Consider the following 15,103-nt stretch of genomic DNA (forward strand, 5'->3'; position numbering starts at 1 on the left):
CTGTACACACACACACACACGCACACACTTCTGCTCATTTTTATCCTCAACTTGTACCATCCCTCCTACCTATGCCTCATATTCTCTATGGCTAATCTTCTTTTCAGTGTGCAGCCATTGTTTATTTTATAGTTTCACATATGACACTGTCACTACCTGCACGAGTCAGAGGCCATACACAAAGAATATACTGTATACCTGCACAGCATAATAAATACATTTCTGTTAAAGGCCTTTATCACAGTAACAAGATAATCTGTCTAGTTCACCAAGGATTCACCATGAATACTGTAAGAATGAACCAGCTGAAGTTGGAGTGCTTTGGGAACCTGGCTACTAACTCAGAAAGTGGTCCTGTCCTTTACAGGAGCTCTGTGTGAGTTTGCTCTGCTGTCTAATATGGTTTAATGGTGGGAGCAGGTAGCACTGTCCTACTTCTTCAAGGTTCTTCACTTACAGTGACTCACAATCAGTTGATTATGAGGGAACCAGGCCTGTCTGGTTATAGTGATAACTGATGTTAAAAAAAATAGAGCCGGATAGAGCTCAGAATAAAGTTTGATGCTAAACTACTTCTAGTCAAGTCAGTTTTACTTACAGTAAATAGCACACATTTTTAACAGGAGTTATCTCAAGGTACTTACAAAGATCTTGACCACCTCCTCAATAATATACTATAGAATAAATGGCTGTTATTTGCTATGTAACAACAACAAAAAACGTACGTTTGCACATTTGAGTTTTCACCTGGCCTCTGACAATTTGACAAACATATGGTAATCTTACGTAAATATGCCACACACTTTATTTTTTAAGCCCCACCAAGTATTTGAGAAGACACAAACTGAATTAAAAGCTTATCAAATGATTGGTCAAAGAGGAAAAGGAGCAACAACTGATTCAAGCTTCCAGCTAAAAACAGGCACAGCTCAGTGCCCTAAAAATTATCTTGTGTGGAGCATCTGAAAATCATTTCACCTGTGATGTTGGAGGTGTTTGTAGACATGGGGTGTTTTCAGGAGAGCTTAAAATATCTCAACAGAGAAGACAGAAGGTCACAGCATCCAGCTTTTATGAAAAGATTGCTTAATTTTTTTGTTTTGTTTTAATCATAAGAAACAATAGCGCAATAGGGACAAAACAGACACAAAGACATCGGGTCTGATCCGAAGGTAGATGACACCCATTATTCCTAAATAATACTATAAGCTTTTATTGAACTTCTGAAGCGTTATTAATTCAAATAGATGTCTGTTATACATAATTGCAGATCAGAGTTACGCAGTTTAGAAAGCATCTGTGTATGTAAGTGTACACTCATGCACATGTGGGTATTTACATGCTTTTGCATTCACATTCACACTCTCGCATCATTTAGTTTCTGGTGGCTCTCCAAACAGGACCGCCCCAGTGACAGCCCATAATACACTGTATAATAATGGGAGATTTGCTTTCATGAGCTAAGCTCCAGGACTGTTTGGACCTCCCATTTAGACTCAACAGGAGCTTGGCACCAACTCTGCACAGGTGCAGACAGAGAGAGAGAGAGAGAGAGAGAGAGAGAGAGAGAGAGAGAGAGGGAGAGAGAGAGAGAGAATGAATAAGTGAAAGGAGGAGAGAGAATTGGGTCCTGCGAACAACATTCAACATCTGTGTCAATGGCTGTTGCACAAATTTTCACCAATAAAACTGAGAGCAAGGGGAAAGGAGAGAGTCAAACAGAGCGAGGGGGATAAGGAGTAAAGCGGGGATTCAACATCTGTCAGTGTGTGCTCTGCTTTCGACTAAATTGAGAGAGAAAAGGAGGTGGGTGCTTAAAATAGCAGAGAGAGAGAGAGAGAGAGAGAAAGTTGGTGGCTAGCCAAGTCTGGATGAAGAAATCCACTTCCAGCTGTTGTCCTGTTTGTGAATCAGAGAGAGGACAGGAGGGGAGGCAGGGAGGACAGGAAGGTAAGATGATATTGAAGGTGGGGAAGAAGAAAAAGAAGGATGAAGGGATGGGAAGGTTAAAGCAGTCATGCAGGAGGTGGTGAAGACGCAGCTGTTCCACAGGTTGGAGGGATGAGTAGTAACTCCAGCACTGACTGTCAAATAAAGTGCAGCATGTTCCTCCGTGCACCCACTCCTTCCTTTTCTGCTTACACACTCCAGATCCAGCTCACATTTATAAACCATATGTGTTTGCCCTGAGCCTGATCTCACTGGTTGAAACTCTATTATCTTACGCCTGGCAACAATGAAGGGCCAGTGGGTCACAGGTTGACCCTCAGTTTTGTTCTTGTGAACGTAATATTATATTTTGCCCGATTAAGGTCAAAGGTCAAGGTCATGGTGACCTCACAAAACACAATTTTGGCTTTGTGAACGTGAGACCTCAGGGACTCTTTAGGGGAATCCTCTCAAATTTGGCACAAACATTTGCTCGGACTCAGGGATGACCTGATTAGATTAGGGGGGGATACTGCAACAATGAAAGCCTGGCTCACAGTTATTGTAGTGTTGTTGTGTGGGAGAGAGAGTTGTGTTATGTTATGTTATGTTATGTTATGTTATGTTATGTTATGTTATGTTATGTTATGTTATGTTATGTTATGTTATGTTATGTTATGTTATGTTATGTTATGTTGGTTTTCGCCCTGATGGACCGGTCTTCTGAGGTCAAAACTGTGGAGATCTCTGGGAGGCTGATCCCAATGATCCTCTCCGCCTTGGTGCAGCCGCTGAACCACACCAGTAGTCCGTAGGTGAGCACACTCTCCACTGCGCAGTGATAAAAGTTGGTCAGTAGTCTCTGGGGAAGCTTAACCTGCTTGAGCTTGCAGAGGTAGAAGAGGCGTTGCTGGGCCTTCCCTATGGCGGAGCCGATGTTTTTCCCCCATCACAGCTCCTCTGTGATAGTCACACCCAGTAATCCACCACAGTCTACTTAAAGGTCAATAAAAGCCAAAAGCACATGCTATTTAGTGTAGGTTTTGCACAGAAGTTTATGCATGAGTGAAGTTAATGATAATAAAAGTTGATGAATGAATGTTTGTATTGAGGACTGCAAGTCCTCGTGCAGTAGTACCAACAGATGTATTTCTTTTTAGCCTGTTTTTTGTGCCGTGACAAACAAATCGATGTTTACAAAACCATTTCTTATTTTCTATTTTGTTATTTTTCTGAAACGAAATGGACAGTCCATTTCATTTCAAAACGCCAATAGTGATTCACATTCTTTCATCATTTGAGCTCTGAATAACATGTTTTTTGTTCAACAAAACACACAAGACAACTCAAATTGAAAAGATTGCCTTGGCTTTAAGAAAAGAAGATATTGATGAATAAGTGGCTTCAATACATTTGAGGTAAAACTGAGTTCCATCACTGGCACTCTTTTTACATCATGTCCTTGTTCGTTTCCTTAACACTCTCTGTCAGTTGTTGCTGGCTCTTTTATACCAGCATTGAGCTGCGGGTTGTGTGTGCCAATGTGAATCTTTCTGTATGTTTTTTTTTAACCACTTTCTATCTCTGCTTGATAGATAAGTGGCAGTTTTAGGGGGGGGAAACGTTGGCGATGCTGAAATCAACAGGCTTTTGAAATTTGCCAAATTGACAGGCTTGAATAGGGACTGAACAGGTGGAAAATAGTGCACTCCTAATGTGATTGCATGTGTCAGAATCAAAACCAAGCTTTTTTTTTCACTAAGAGGCAAATCATTTGAGATGTTTCATTTTACAGTCAAAAGGCTAAAATGAAGCAATTTACAAGCTGAGGAGACTTGAGGGGGGAAAAATAGGGTAGCCAGTTGCAGAGTAGACATGTCTTTGCACAAAAAGACATAAAATATGGGATGTTAGAAAGTGTCTCCAACGACTTTCTTAATTAAGGCTGACCAGCATCTCAATCAATAAAAAAACAATGTAATGCCCGTTGCTCCAGTCTAACCATTGTTATTTCCAACTCCTGAAGTTGCTTGGACTTATTTTCAACACTCAGCCAGAGTCTTGTTTGTCAGTCTCAACTCACTCTGAACGATTTCCTCTCCTTTGAGCACTGTGCATCGACAATACCAGTAAAGATTGCTTCCTGGCTGTTACTCATGCATAGAAAATGCTAGCTCAGTGTTGTGGATTTCACCCAATGCATAGAAAGTAGATATGACTATCGTTATTTTTTTTTATTTCTTTTTTCATGCCCATGTTTTGGAATCTGTCAATACTGATAATGATGACAGTCTTTTGTGGTCAGAGAAAAGGTGTTTTGTGTGTCTTTTTGAGGAAAACATAGAAATCATTTTGTTTGGATTTCCTTCCCAGTCTGGGGCAGACTAATATTGGTCCCCTTTTTTTTGTGTATGTTTTTTTCTCACATTTGATGTATGATAAAACTGCAAGGTATGTAGGAGATGCAGTATATAGTTAGTGTGTGTGTGGGTGCACATGTGTGTGTGTGTTTTAACTTGTTCTAATGCATGGAGCAGAGTTGTATTTGAAGATAGAAGAGAGGCAAACAGACAAACATCGGGCTCTGGACTTGATGAGTGACCAACTGGATGATGTTTGACCTGAGCAGAAGTTTGATGACATGTGTAAATGGGGTGTATTGTTGAGAAAGAGCATGTGCACTCTATCCGCCCTCACAGACCCAACGATTAATTTCTTACTGGCAATAGTTTCTCGTCTGACGTGAAATACATCTTCGCATCTCCATTTTGTATGTTTGTGCCTCTGCTTTATTAGAATTTATCTCCTCATTAAGATGCATCGAGGCATTAATGGTAAATGGCTTCCCCACACAGCTCATCAGTTTAATGCATGACTAACCTTCACAATTAGCAAGATCAGGGGATGCAGCTCTTTCTCTATAAATGGAGAGAACGAGTAGAGTTTGTGGCAGTACAAAGTAAAGAATGTACCGTATATATATCATTTGTTTCTTCTTTCTCTCACACACCTTTGTCCAACACACACATTCATATACACACACACACACTTCATCCTGTCTTCTACACAGGCTATTAACCTGTCTGCTTTCTGCAGAATCTCTGTAATTTGGCCGTCAATTATTTATTAAAATTCTTCCCGCTGGCACATTGAGACAGAAAAGGACCCCAGCATTCATTCTGGACCTCAAAAGGACTGACTGCTAACACACTGGCTAATGTGTGTGCAGCGTCCTGGGCACTGCAGGTTTGACACCGGTCCCAGCACACTGAGTGGATAATTGTATATGCGATGAGAGGGGTGGGTGAAAAGGAAGGACTGGCGTTTGCTTAACAGCAAGAATGTTATAATAAATTGACAGCCAGTTGTGTTACTGTGAAGGGGACAGAGTGATTTTTTGTGCTGTATACATCCTATGGAGCCTTGATATTTAAAGGGATATTTCAACATTTTGGCAAATTTGCCTATTGCCATAATCCCTATAGTCTTGGGAGTAGGTTCATTGCCTTTAATTGTTGTTTTGAGATCAGCGGGGAAGAGACGCGAGCTGCTCAGCTAACGCAACAGAGGATCATGGTATTTCTACGTTTCCCTCATCAAACTATACAGTACCAGTACAACAACTCCAAAACACACTCGTGGACAAGTTGTGACCTGCACATTCGCCAAGCTATGAAATAATAGCGTATAATTATGTAACATGACGACACATGAAGCAAATACTCTGAACTACTTTTGCTTTTGAAGTCACTCTGCCGAGCAGCTGTGTCGGGAATGTAGTTTTGGCTACGCAGTTGCCTCGAAAACAACTCCATCTCGGAACGTTTCGTTATTATTTCATAGCGTGGTGAATGTGCAGGTCACAACTTGTCCATAAGAGCGTTTTGGAGTTGTTGATGAGTTTGATGAGGGAAAGCCCAGAAATACCTCATAACAGCTTGCACCGACAATTTAAGGTAATGCACCTACTCCTAAAACTATAGGGATTATGGCAATACGCAAATTTGCCAAATGTTGAAATATCCCTTAAATCAATCATCTCATTGATTCAAGCCAGGATTAGCCTATAGCAGTGGTAGTCATTTCAGGCCTGCATGAGCTCTTGCAACAAACATAACTTAACGTGTTAAAAACCATAGGCCTTTTCTCGAAAATTGCATATCCATAATAAAATGAGTATATCTCTGCAACCACAAGGTCTATTTGAATACTTTTGGTGTCATAGTAAAGGGAAAAAATTGTGAAATTGCTGAGATGTGTAAATTTCAGTGTATGGGTTACTGGTGAAGAGTAAATGAAGATGACACACAACAAAATCTTTTTTTTTTTTTTTTTTGTAGACTTGGATTTTTATTTGATTATTTTTTTTTTTTTTTTGGAGGTAACGTAACAAAGTTTTATTCACAATTTTTTTTTTTTTTTTTTTAATGGGAACAGGCATATACAATGTATAAACCGACAATACACTGACCAATACACAAACAGACAAAAGACAAACACACAAAACACTACAACAACAACAACAACAACAACAACAACAACAAAAAGGATGTGAAACTACTAAAATTATATCAACAGTAACTACTTAATACCTTCACTCAAAAGTAAGTTTTTCCCATTTTTTGTTATGCATTTCTATCTTGTCTTGATTGGATGCGATAATTTTTTCCAAAAGAAATTGGCAATCACAACAAAAAAATTAAATAAATTTAATGTTCCCCTAAAAAAAATCATAGTTTGGATGAGTGTCCTTCAGAATGATGCTACTAAAGCTCAACACCTCTATCAAATGATTGTGCAATGTATGAACATTATCTCTGCAGTGGTTGATTCTGATAAAGTGAAGCAGTTCAAAATTACAAAATATTCAGGCAAGCTTTCCAAAATGTCCATTTTTGGCACAGCTTGGAACCACCTGCCACTATTCATGGGTTGCAGTGACGTCACGTCGAAGGGACCGCCGCCATATTTGTGTCCGATTTGACAGGTCTCCTCATATGACAGCATGCAAACCGCAGGATGGAAATGACAGTTTCTTGACAAAATGACAGGGTTTCATACATCCTGTCTGGCCGGGTTTATATCTCTATAACAACAGACAAACTCTATATTATCCCACTTGTTACACAGTTTATTAATTAATTAATTAATTTGAGACGTAATGTTGATCAAAGTCCTTAGTCCGGTCACTTCTCCGCTGTTTGCTCCTCACCCTCCTCTCGGTCGACTCGTGTGTAGTTGTTTTCAACGAGCTTTTGATAATCAATCAGTAGATTGATGAATTATCATGTAAATGTTACGATGTGCGCATTTATGTCGTCCTGTCTGTCATAAGAGATTACGATACGGGACACGTTTGTGTCACGGACTCGCGGTGGCACAGACACAGCTGGTCACAGCTGTGACACTGCGCTGGCCCGTCCGCTCTGTCTGCAGGTTTGGTTCCAGCAGCGGTGAGGGAGGCACTGAGGCAGAGAGCCTCCACTCTCCCTCTGACGAGCTACAAGTCATTTTTCTAACATCACAATTAGTCTGAAGCTGGTAAAAATGAAACACAAGGTAAAAATCCTTGATAGTTCTTCTGCCCTGCTCCGCTGATCAGAGCGGCGTCCCTAGCAACGGCCCGTTTTACTTAGCAACGGTCTGTTATACAGAAATAAAAGACCCTAAATGCAGAATCAGTGAGTAATTAATAAGAAAGTAATCAAAATGCAGAATTCAATATATCCATGTTATTAAAAAAAAAAGTGAATCCCCTCTTTTTGTGAGACTTGTCACAGGCTCACAGCCCATGCTGCCACTGACAGACTGCCTGCAGTCAACCATTTATTCCGCCTATAACTTTACGTCTTTTGGGATGGAATAAAACTGCAGTCCGGGTTTTTTTTTTGGCGACTGCTATCACAGTCAACAGCACAATATAATCCTGGCATCTTTCAAATAACGTCAATTTTCGGTCTCTTGCTGATTTCCTCCTACTACTCCACTTGTTCTGGTAACGATGCTGTGATCTGTGCCCAGATTGCCCTGATTCGGACACAAATATGGCGGCGCAGAAACACAGTGACGTCATGTGAATCTAATGAATAAACCATTGTTTAATCTTTATTTTCACACATTTTGCACAAACTAACTGAAAAGAATCAACCGGGACTAAATAAAAAATTAGCCTACTTTCTAGGCCCTCTGTGTCCCTCTGCGTAAATCTGTAATGAGAGCAGCTTATTTGGGTGCAGTTATGCCTGGCTCTATCTCTGCAGCGGATTGGTTGATTCGAGTGACAGCTCATTCGAACCGTTAGAGCCAATAGAATGAGGCGTTGATGTGGACAGTACTGGCAGCCAATCAGAATCAGAATTATTCTCATGAGCCAATCAGAATCAGCAACATCCTGAAATGTGTGACATGCAGGCTGTTGTGTGCGCGCTCGTAAAGGTTCCGCCGCTCCTAAAGCCCGTCCGGACCGATTTAGATGTAACACCGGTCAAAGTTCAACTGGAAATATTGTGGATTTACTATAGACTGTAAAAAAACAAACAAAAAAAAACAGGGATTTACCCATAAAACAAGCTTTTCACGGCAAAACAGCAAAGGTAAGAGGAAATGTACAACCATGTTTTGGCCAAGCAGCGTCTGTGTGTGCTCGACTTTGCTCGTTTTTGGCTTCTCTCTCTGCCGTGCTTCTGTGTAGCTTCTGTGTTAGCCGCGGTTGCTATGTAACGTTTCAAACTTTGTAGCCGGCTGTTCCTGATGAGCGGTAGCTGATGTGTTTTGCATAATGTACAGTAGTATAGGAGCCAGAAATGTGGCGACTGGGTCCACACAGAGGTGCTTCATGAAGTTTGATGTTTAGTTGTTTATTTGAGTAGTGTTTGGGCTGTGTTTGGGTCATAAAGGTGATTTTTGCACAGGGCTAGCCTAGCTGTTTACTCTCTGATTCAAATCTTTATGCTAAGCTGGCCTTGTTTTCATGTTTACTGCACACATAGTGGTATCCATGATCACATCTAGCTCTTGGTAAAGGTCTTTGCACACTGAGTCCGTTTTTTTCGCATGCGTTTTTCGTATCCGTCATCCGACAAAAAACATTACGCGCAGGCTCCTTGCACACTGAGTCCGTTGCGTTTTATTCGCATGCGTTTTTATTTTGTGTTCCGAATTTCGGAGAGGGAGACACAAAATCGTCACGCAGTGATGCACTTTGTGGTTCTCCCACTTGTTGAGAAATGAAAGAGAAACATTAAAAGCCAGTAGGGGGGATCTGCTGCTTGTTAATGAGCAGCGGAACTATCATGATCACTTCAACTGTTTATTTTAGGATGTCGGTCCAGTTTGATAGATATTGATTATTAGCTCACATATTAAACAGAAGACGGACAATTTCCATGATCCTGAACAGCGGCTGGCACACACACACACACAGACACACACACTCAGCAGTGAACAGCGGCTGGCGCACGCACACACACACACTCAGCGGTGATCCCCCCCCTCCCCCCCCCTCCCCCCTACCTCCTCCCTACCTCCTCCCTCTCTCCCTCTCCAGCCTCGAAACTCTGATGTGATTGGTCAAAAGACTTTTCACGGATGCGAAAAACGCATTAAATCGAACCTGATCCGAATTTTTTTATGACGGACGAAAGTTTCGGACTCGGTGTGTAAACATGATTGACACAACATGCGGTCGATTTTTTTTTTGACGTGCGGCAATTTCGGACGACAAAAACGGACTCAGTGTGCAAAGGCCTTAAGAAACAATAACCGACCATATTTTGATTCCCAAAAAAGAGGAATTTAAATGATAGTTATATACATTCTAAGTATACATCCTCTGTATGGATAGAAAATTCAGCTACATAAGCAAAAACACCAATTTACATAGCCTTACCAGTGGTTATAATGGTACAAAAATGAAATTACATAAGCTCTCTGTAATGAAATATTGATAGAAATATAATTGAATTAGAAAAATCGACCTAGAAGAAAAGTCCTGGCCAATTAGTTAAAACTCAGACTTTGAGATCCAATGCATATAAAAGGGGACGTTTGGTCACTTTATATTTCCAAATGTTAAATAAGCTCGTCTGAGTTTGAATATATTAGCAATATTTAAGGAAATATTTGAATCTGTTTGTTATTGTACTTTTGCGTGAGTGTGTGCATTTTTAGTGTTTGCATTTTAAATTAAAAAAAGATGCATTTCTTAACTCATACAGCTATTAATGAAAAAAACTGCATATGTTTTTGTAACTGAATGGCAAACATGTGGTGAAAAGAAATTGTTAGTAAGACACTAAATGCAGCAAATACCAATAGGTTGATGTGTTCAGTGTGGGTATGCGTATGTGTTCTTTGTATTTACATGTTTGCAGGACTGTGCAAAAAAAAAAAAAAAGATAGAGAAAACAATACACTGATGTTGAAAAAAGACGAGCATTTCACTCTTTCCTCCCAGGCTAATATGAACCATACACCTCTCACAACAGCTCGCCAAGAACAAAATGGTAATGGTGAAACGTTGGGGGGGGGGGGGGGGGGGTGCGCTTGATTATTTATTTGTGTTTCAACAGGGGAAACCGGAGCTCCGTCACCACTATGAGGCTATGAGTCATAAAAGCCTGTTTATTTAGAAACCAGAACTTGCTGCTCGACAGGCCGTTACATCTGGTGGCAATTATATCATTCGGCTCTCCGTCCCACATGCTGAATTCAACGCATATGTGGGAGTTGCATCACATCAGAGTGTGTTCTACTGTATGTGTGTGTGTGTGTGTGTGTGTGTGTGTGTGTGTGTGTATGTGTTCTACACGCCTTACTTACATGGTTTTTCTTGTGATCCGAAAACAAAACACGTTGTCACTTTAAAGAAGTCACGTTTCTGACCTATTGGTTTACAAGAGAATTCAAATAAACAAACCTCGTTTTTATTGCGTCTGTTTGCCCTAAGGATGAGTCTTTGACCCTTGACATTCATTTGTGCGAGGATGTCGATTTCTGTTTTTGCAACTGGGTGAATAATTTTTCCATAAGCGCTTGTGACTGAGCCAGAGGAGGAGTGAGGTTTCAGAAGAATGGTGATGCTTTCTCTTGTGGCTTCTTTTCTTTTGGGGCTCCAGTTCAGCAGCTGCTAAAACTTCACTCAGAGCTTTAGCTGTTGAGGGAAAACATCTTGTTTCATTTTTGCCGCTCTGTTGTCAAAGGACTTGGAACTCTCGCTCTTTCGCTCCCTCGCTCCCCCTCCCCTCTCCCCCCGCCTCCTTCCTCTCTCCCCGTCTCCTCACCTCAGGTCCTGTCAAACCTCTCACTGGGGAGAAGTAGAAGGTGTGTGCCTCCTTGGTGACGTGTGTCTTTGAGCGTGTGTATGTTCTCATCTATTCAGCCGCGCATGCCTGTGTGTGTGTGTGTGTGTGTGTGTGTGTTTCCATGGGACTCAGTGTGTGCTCTGTTTAAACCCACTGTCTCCAAAGCCTTACAAGGCTCCCTGTGTATAATTGGTGACCTATTACTTTCTGCCCATTGCATTTGACAGATATGAATTGGAGAGTGCCACGCAGACATGCTGATTAATGACAACCACAATTGGTACCTTTTAATTGCCAAGGATAAGAAGTCAGGCATTGCAGAGAGAAAAAGAGTCAGAATGATGAACGCACACACACACACACACACACACACACATACACACAGACACACACATATCTGTGATTATAGGCTTGGTGTGTGTTTGTATCCCATTTCTCCCTCTCTCTCTCTGCACACCCAGGCCATTTCTGACATCTAATCAACCAATGGTGGAGCATTACGGAGCCAGCTGTTTGCCAATGATGCTTCTTTCTCTCTGTGTGTGTGCGCGTTTGCCTGCGTGTGTTTTCATGTATGCGAACCCTTGGGGGGGAGGGGAGGGAGGAGGTTGGGTCTGCTGGGGGATGGCATTAGTAATGTGTGTGATTAAGCACACATCTGGTCATATACACTCCACGAGGGAGAGGAGAGTTATATTAGCACACAACACACACACATTCGAACAGATCTACACACCGCTAATTAACCTGGTGCTTCTCACAGCTGCTGGCCCCGACTTTGCTTCCGCCAAGACGGACGTGGGTGGCTCCTCAACCTAAATCAATCTGCGTTAATTGCTGGTCTGTGCTCCCCTGCGTCTTTACCTTGCTGCCTGTCAGCATCCTATCTACCTGTCTGATTTGACAAGTAACTCCCACATCTTAGAGCAACTGTGATCACTCAGGCAACTCAAAGGTCTCACTGACGTTGTGTTGCAAAACCGGCTGCATGCTTATCTATGATCTCTTGCGGTTAAAGTCTTTGAATGAGGTAATGTGTGGTTAAGTTTGTGCTTTACTCCTCTGTGAACCCTCAACTTGAACTTTTTTATTTCTAACTTTACTCTATGCCCTTACTGTGCAGTGATTTCTACATGGAGTTCATGACAAGGTTGCTGAAACGATCCATCATATTAAGACCAAAAAAAAAAAAAAGCCCTCTCTTAAACAGAGCATTGATTCAGTGGTGAAGCTGCTCACTTTGATTTAGAGTTGACGTTTGAAGAATGAGGATTTGGATTTATGTTTATAGGTGAGTCTCCGCTTGCAGTTTGTTGCCGCTTTTACTGCGTCTCTGGCACGCTGCACTATATTCTTGTCACAGATGCCTACGATCAGTTGCACTCACACCGTCCACCACTTGCCAGCCAACTAGGAATGGTCTTGTCATCAATAAGGAAGTTGCCAGGAACCCTGGGTTGAGAACAGGACCAAGAATGGAGGAGGAGCCGACTGAATTTATATGTAGCCGAGCTCCTCGCAGCCACCAGAGCCTTAAAAGGGAATAGGTATGAGGAGAAAGTAGCTGTTCTGTGTCATTTCCACAAAAGCAGACATCTGTCTTCTTTTGGCATTTCTCCCCATGCTGACAGAGGTCATGAGTTTGTGTTGTGTAAGCATGAGGCTAACAATGATTCTGTCAAACTCTGTGGTATGATATGAATGTGACAAGAAAGGCAAAGAGCGTATATATAGAAATAACAAGATGAAAGAATTTCACCTCATACTCCATATAAGAGCTCATACATGATGCATAGAGACGACTTGAGGAGGGTTTAAAAAAAAACGGTTGAATTAATGCATCCACTTCTTCAATATCACTTTCATTGTGATCTTGACTGCCACACCAGCTATTAGCATATTAACCGAGGCTTCAGGTGAAGACATTTGGCACAGCAGAGGGGCTTTATGTGAAAGAGTGAAGGGGGGAGAAGTATGGGTCTCCATCCCTCCCTCCTCCCGCAGATGCAGCTGTACTTTAAACAGCTGGAGGAGGGTCGCAGAGGGGCTACTGAGGAGAAAGGCACCAAAGAAAGGTGGTGGTGTGGGGGGGGGGGGGGGGGGGGGTTGTTGGGGGACCTTTCACTGGAGCAGTTATGTGAGACTGTAAATCCATCACGTATATTTCAGCGGGGCTGGCAGCGCTAATAGACGCATCTAGTTAATATTTTATTAAGTGTGTGATGTGTGTGTGTGAGCTCAGGGGGGAGAAGACAAGGGGTATTGTGATGGTGTCACATGAGACAGTAAAGTGTGTTTGGCAGTTATGGTAGAAAGTGTCAGTGCGTGCATGGAAGGAAGACATACTGTGACTCCATCCCATAATTCATATATTGGTGCTGTAAAAAGAATTCATGCAGGAATTGCAAGTAAAGATTTGACTTTGATTTTCAAGTAAAAGCGTAATTTGTGTGACTGAATAATTATGGCAAACATTAAAAAGAAAAATGGAAGTGACGTTTTTACATAGACAACAACAAGACATCAGGCCATACTCACCTATTTGATGATTATTTTCAAATGCATAAGGTTATGTATATTGGCTATAGGTTTGGAAAACGATAATGATTGGTGATTGGATACGAGGAGGATGACAGGAATTAATGCAGTGTAAAGCCTGTGCGACATAATGTATACAGTCAATGTGCCTGTGTGTGTGTGTGTGTGTGTGTGTGTGTGTGTGTGTGTGTGTGTGTGTGTGTGTGTGTGTGTGTGTGTGTGTGTGTGTGTGTGTGTGTGTGTGTGTGTGTGTGTGTGTGTGTGTGTGTGTGTGTGTGTGTGCGTGTGCGCGTGCGCTCTCCAGAATGTCTGCTTCCCACATGGAAAACATTGCCATTCTGGGCTTTTTCTGCCTCATAGACTCACAGCTGCTTTCTCCCATTTGAGGAGATTTGTCAAAACTGATCCACACTCCAATCCATTTTAATGTTAAATCACGGCTCAAAAAGCCCTATGAATAAGTGAATGTTTGACATTACAGATGTGCATACAGTATAAGCCCCCACCTATGCTCACAAGCAATCAGACTCACCCGTATATGTTAAATCCTCTGCTGGGGAGCAATGATATATCACAGTGGTTGGGTCTTAGATAAGACATGTAATGTACCTTTTATAAAATCACTTGGATTATAAAGGTGATCGTGTCAGCTCAGTATGTTGATACATTGCTATCACTATACTGTTGTCTAACAACAGAATCAGAAACCTATGTAAATGATAACAGATTTATTCAGCTGAGGAAACAGATAAACGGCTTAAACCGTCCGACACCGGGCAGGATGCAAATATGACATAGTCCAGCCATATACTAGGTTCTGACCTAGTCTTGTTTTGCCATAAGCAGCCTTATAATGAAGTTGACCAGCATGGAGTCGGGTCATGCTCTATCTAACCACCAACCTTGAGGGTTTCGCAGCCCCAGAAATCCTCCAAAGTCAAGGGGACTGGGAGCAACACGCGCTGAGCTGGTCATGGACGGCTGTACACTGACTCCAGAGGGTGGCTGCAAGGCAGAGAAAGACAGACTTCAAACCCAGATGGGCTTTGATACGGCCTCTGAACTGGTCCCTTGTCATCTAATAGATGGTGGCAAGACAGAAATAGAGGAGGGGGGGCGAGAGGGAGGGAGAGGGGAAAGGGAGAGAAGGCCTGGGGAGTTTTTGAAGTGAATATACTTGTATCATGATCAAAGAAAAGTGAAGAGAGAGAGAGAAAGGAGGAAGACGGAGAATCTTATGCCCTTCAGAATTTTTTCAGCCAAAGTTAAGTTAAACTTTACTTAACACTTCTGCCTTACTTCCAAATGTCAAGTTTTGTTTTACTCTTTTCTGC

At 41.8% G+C, this 15,103-nt stretch overlaps 1 protein-coding gene across 1 annotated transcript in view; it reads left to right on the plus strand.

The window, feature by feature from the left end:
- Positions 1–2,627: 2,627 nt before the first annotated feature.
- The window catches only part of runx1t1 (RUNX1 partner transcriptional co-repressor 1), a gene marked incomplete at its 3' end in the record, with an annotated part of 94,530 nt that continues 82,054 nt past the window's right edge, over positions 2,628–15,103 (plus strand). The window contains exon 1 of the mRNA XM_083982379.1: positions 2,628–2,744. The remainder of the gene's footprint in view (positions 2,745–15,103) is intronic.

Source organism: Trachurus trachurus, assembly GCF_905171665.1.
Source record: "Trachurus trachurus genome assembly, chromosome: 11".
Taxonomy (NCBI): domain Eukaryota; kingdom Metazoa; phylum Chordata; class Actinopteri; order Carangiformes; family Carangidae; genus Trachurus; species Trachurus trachurus.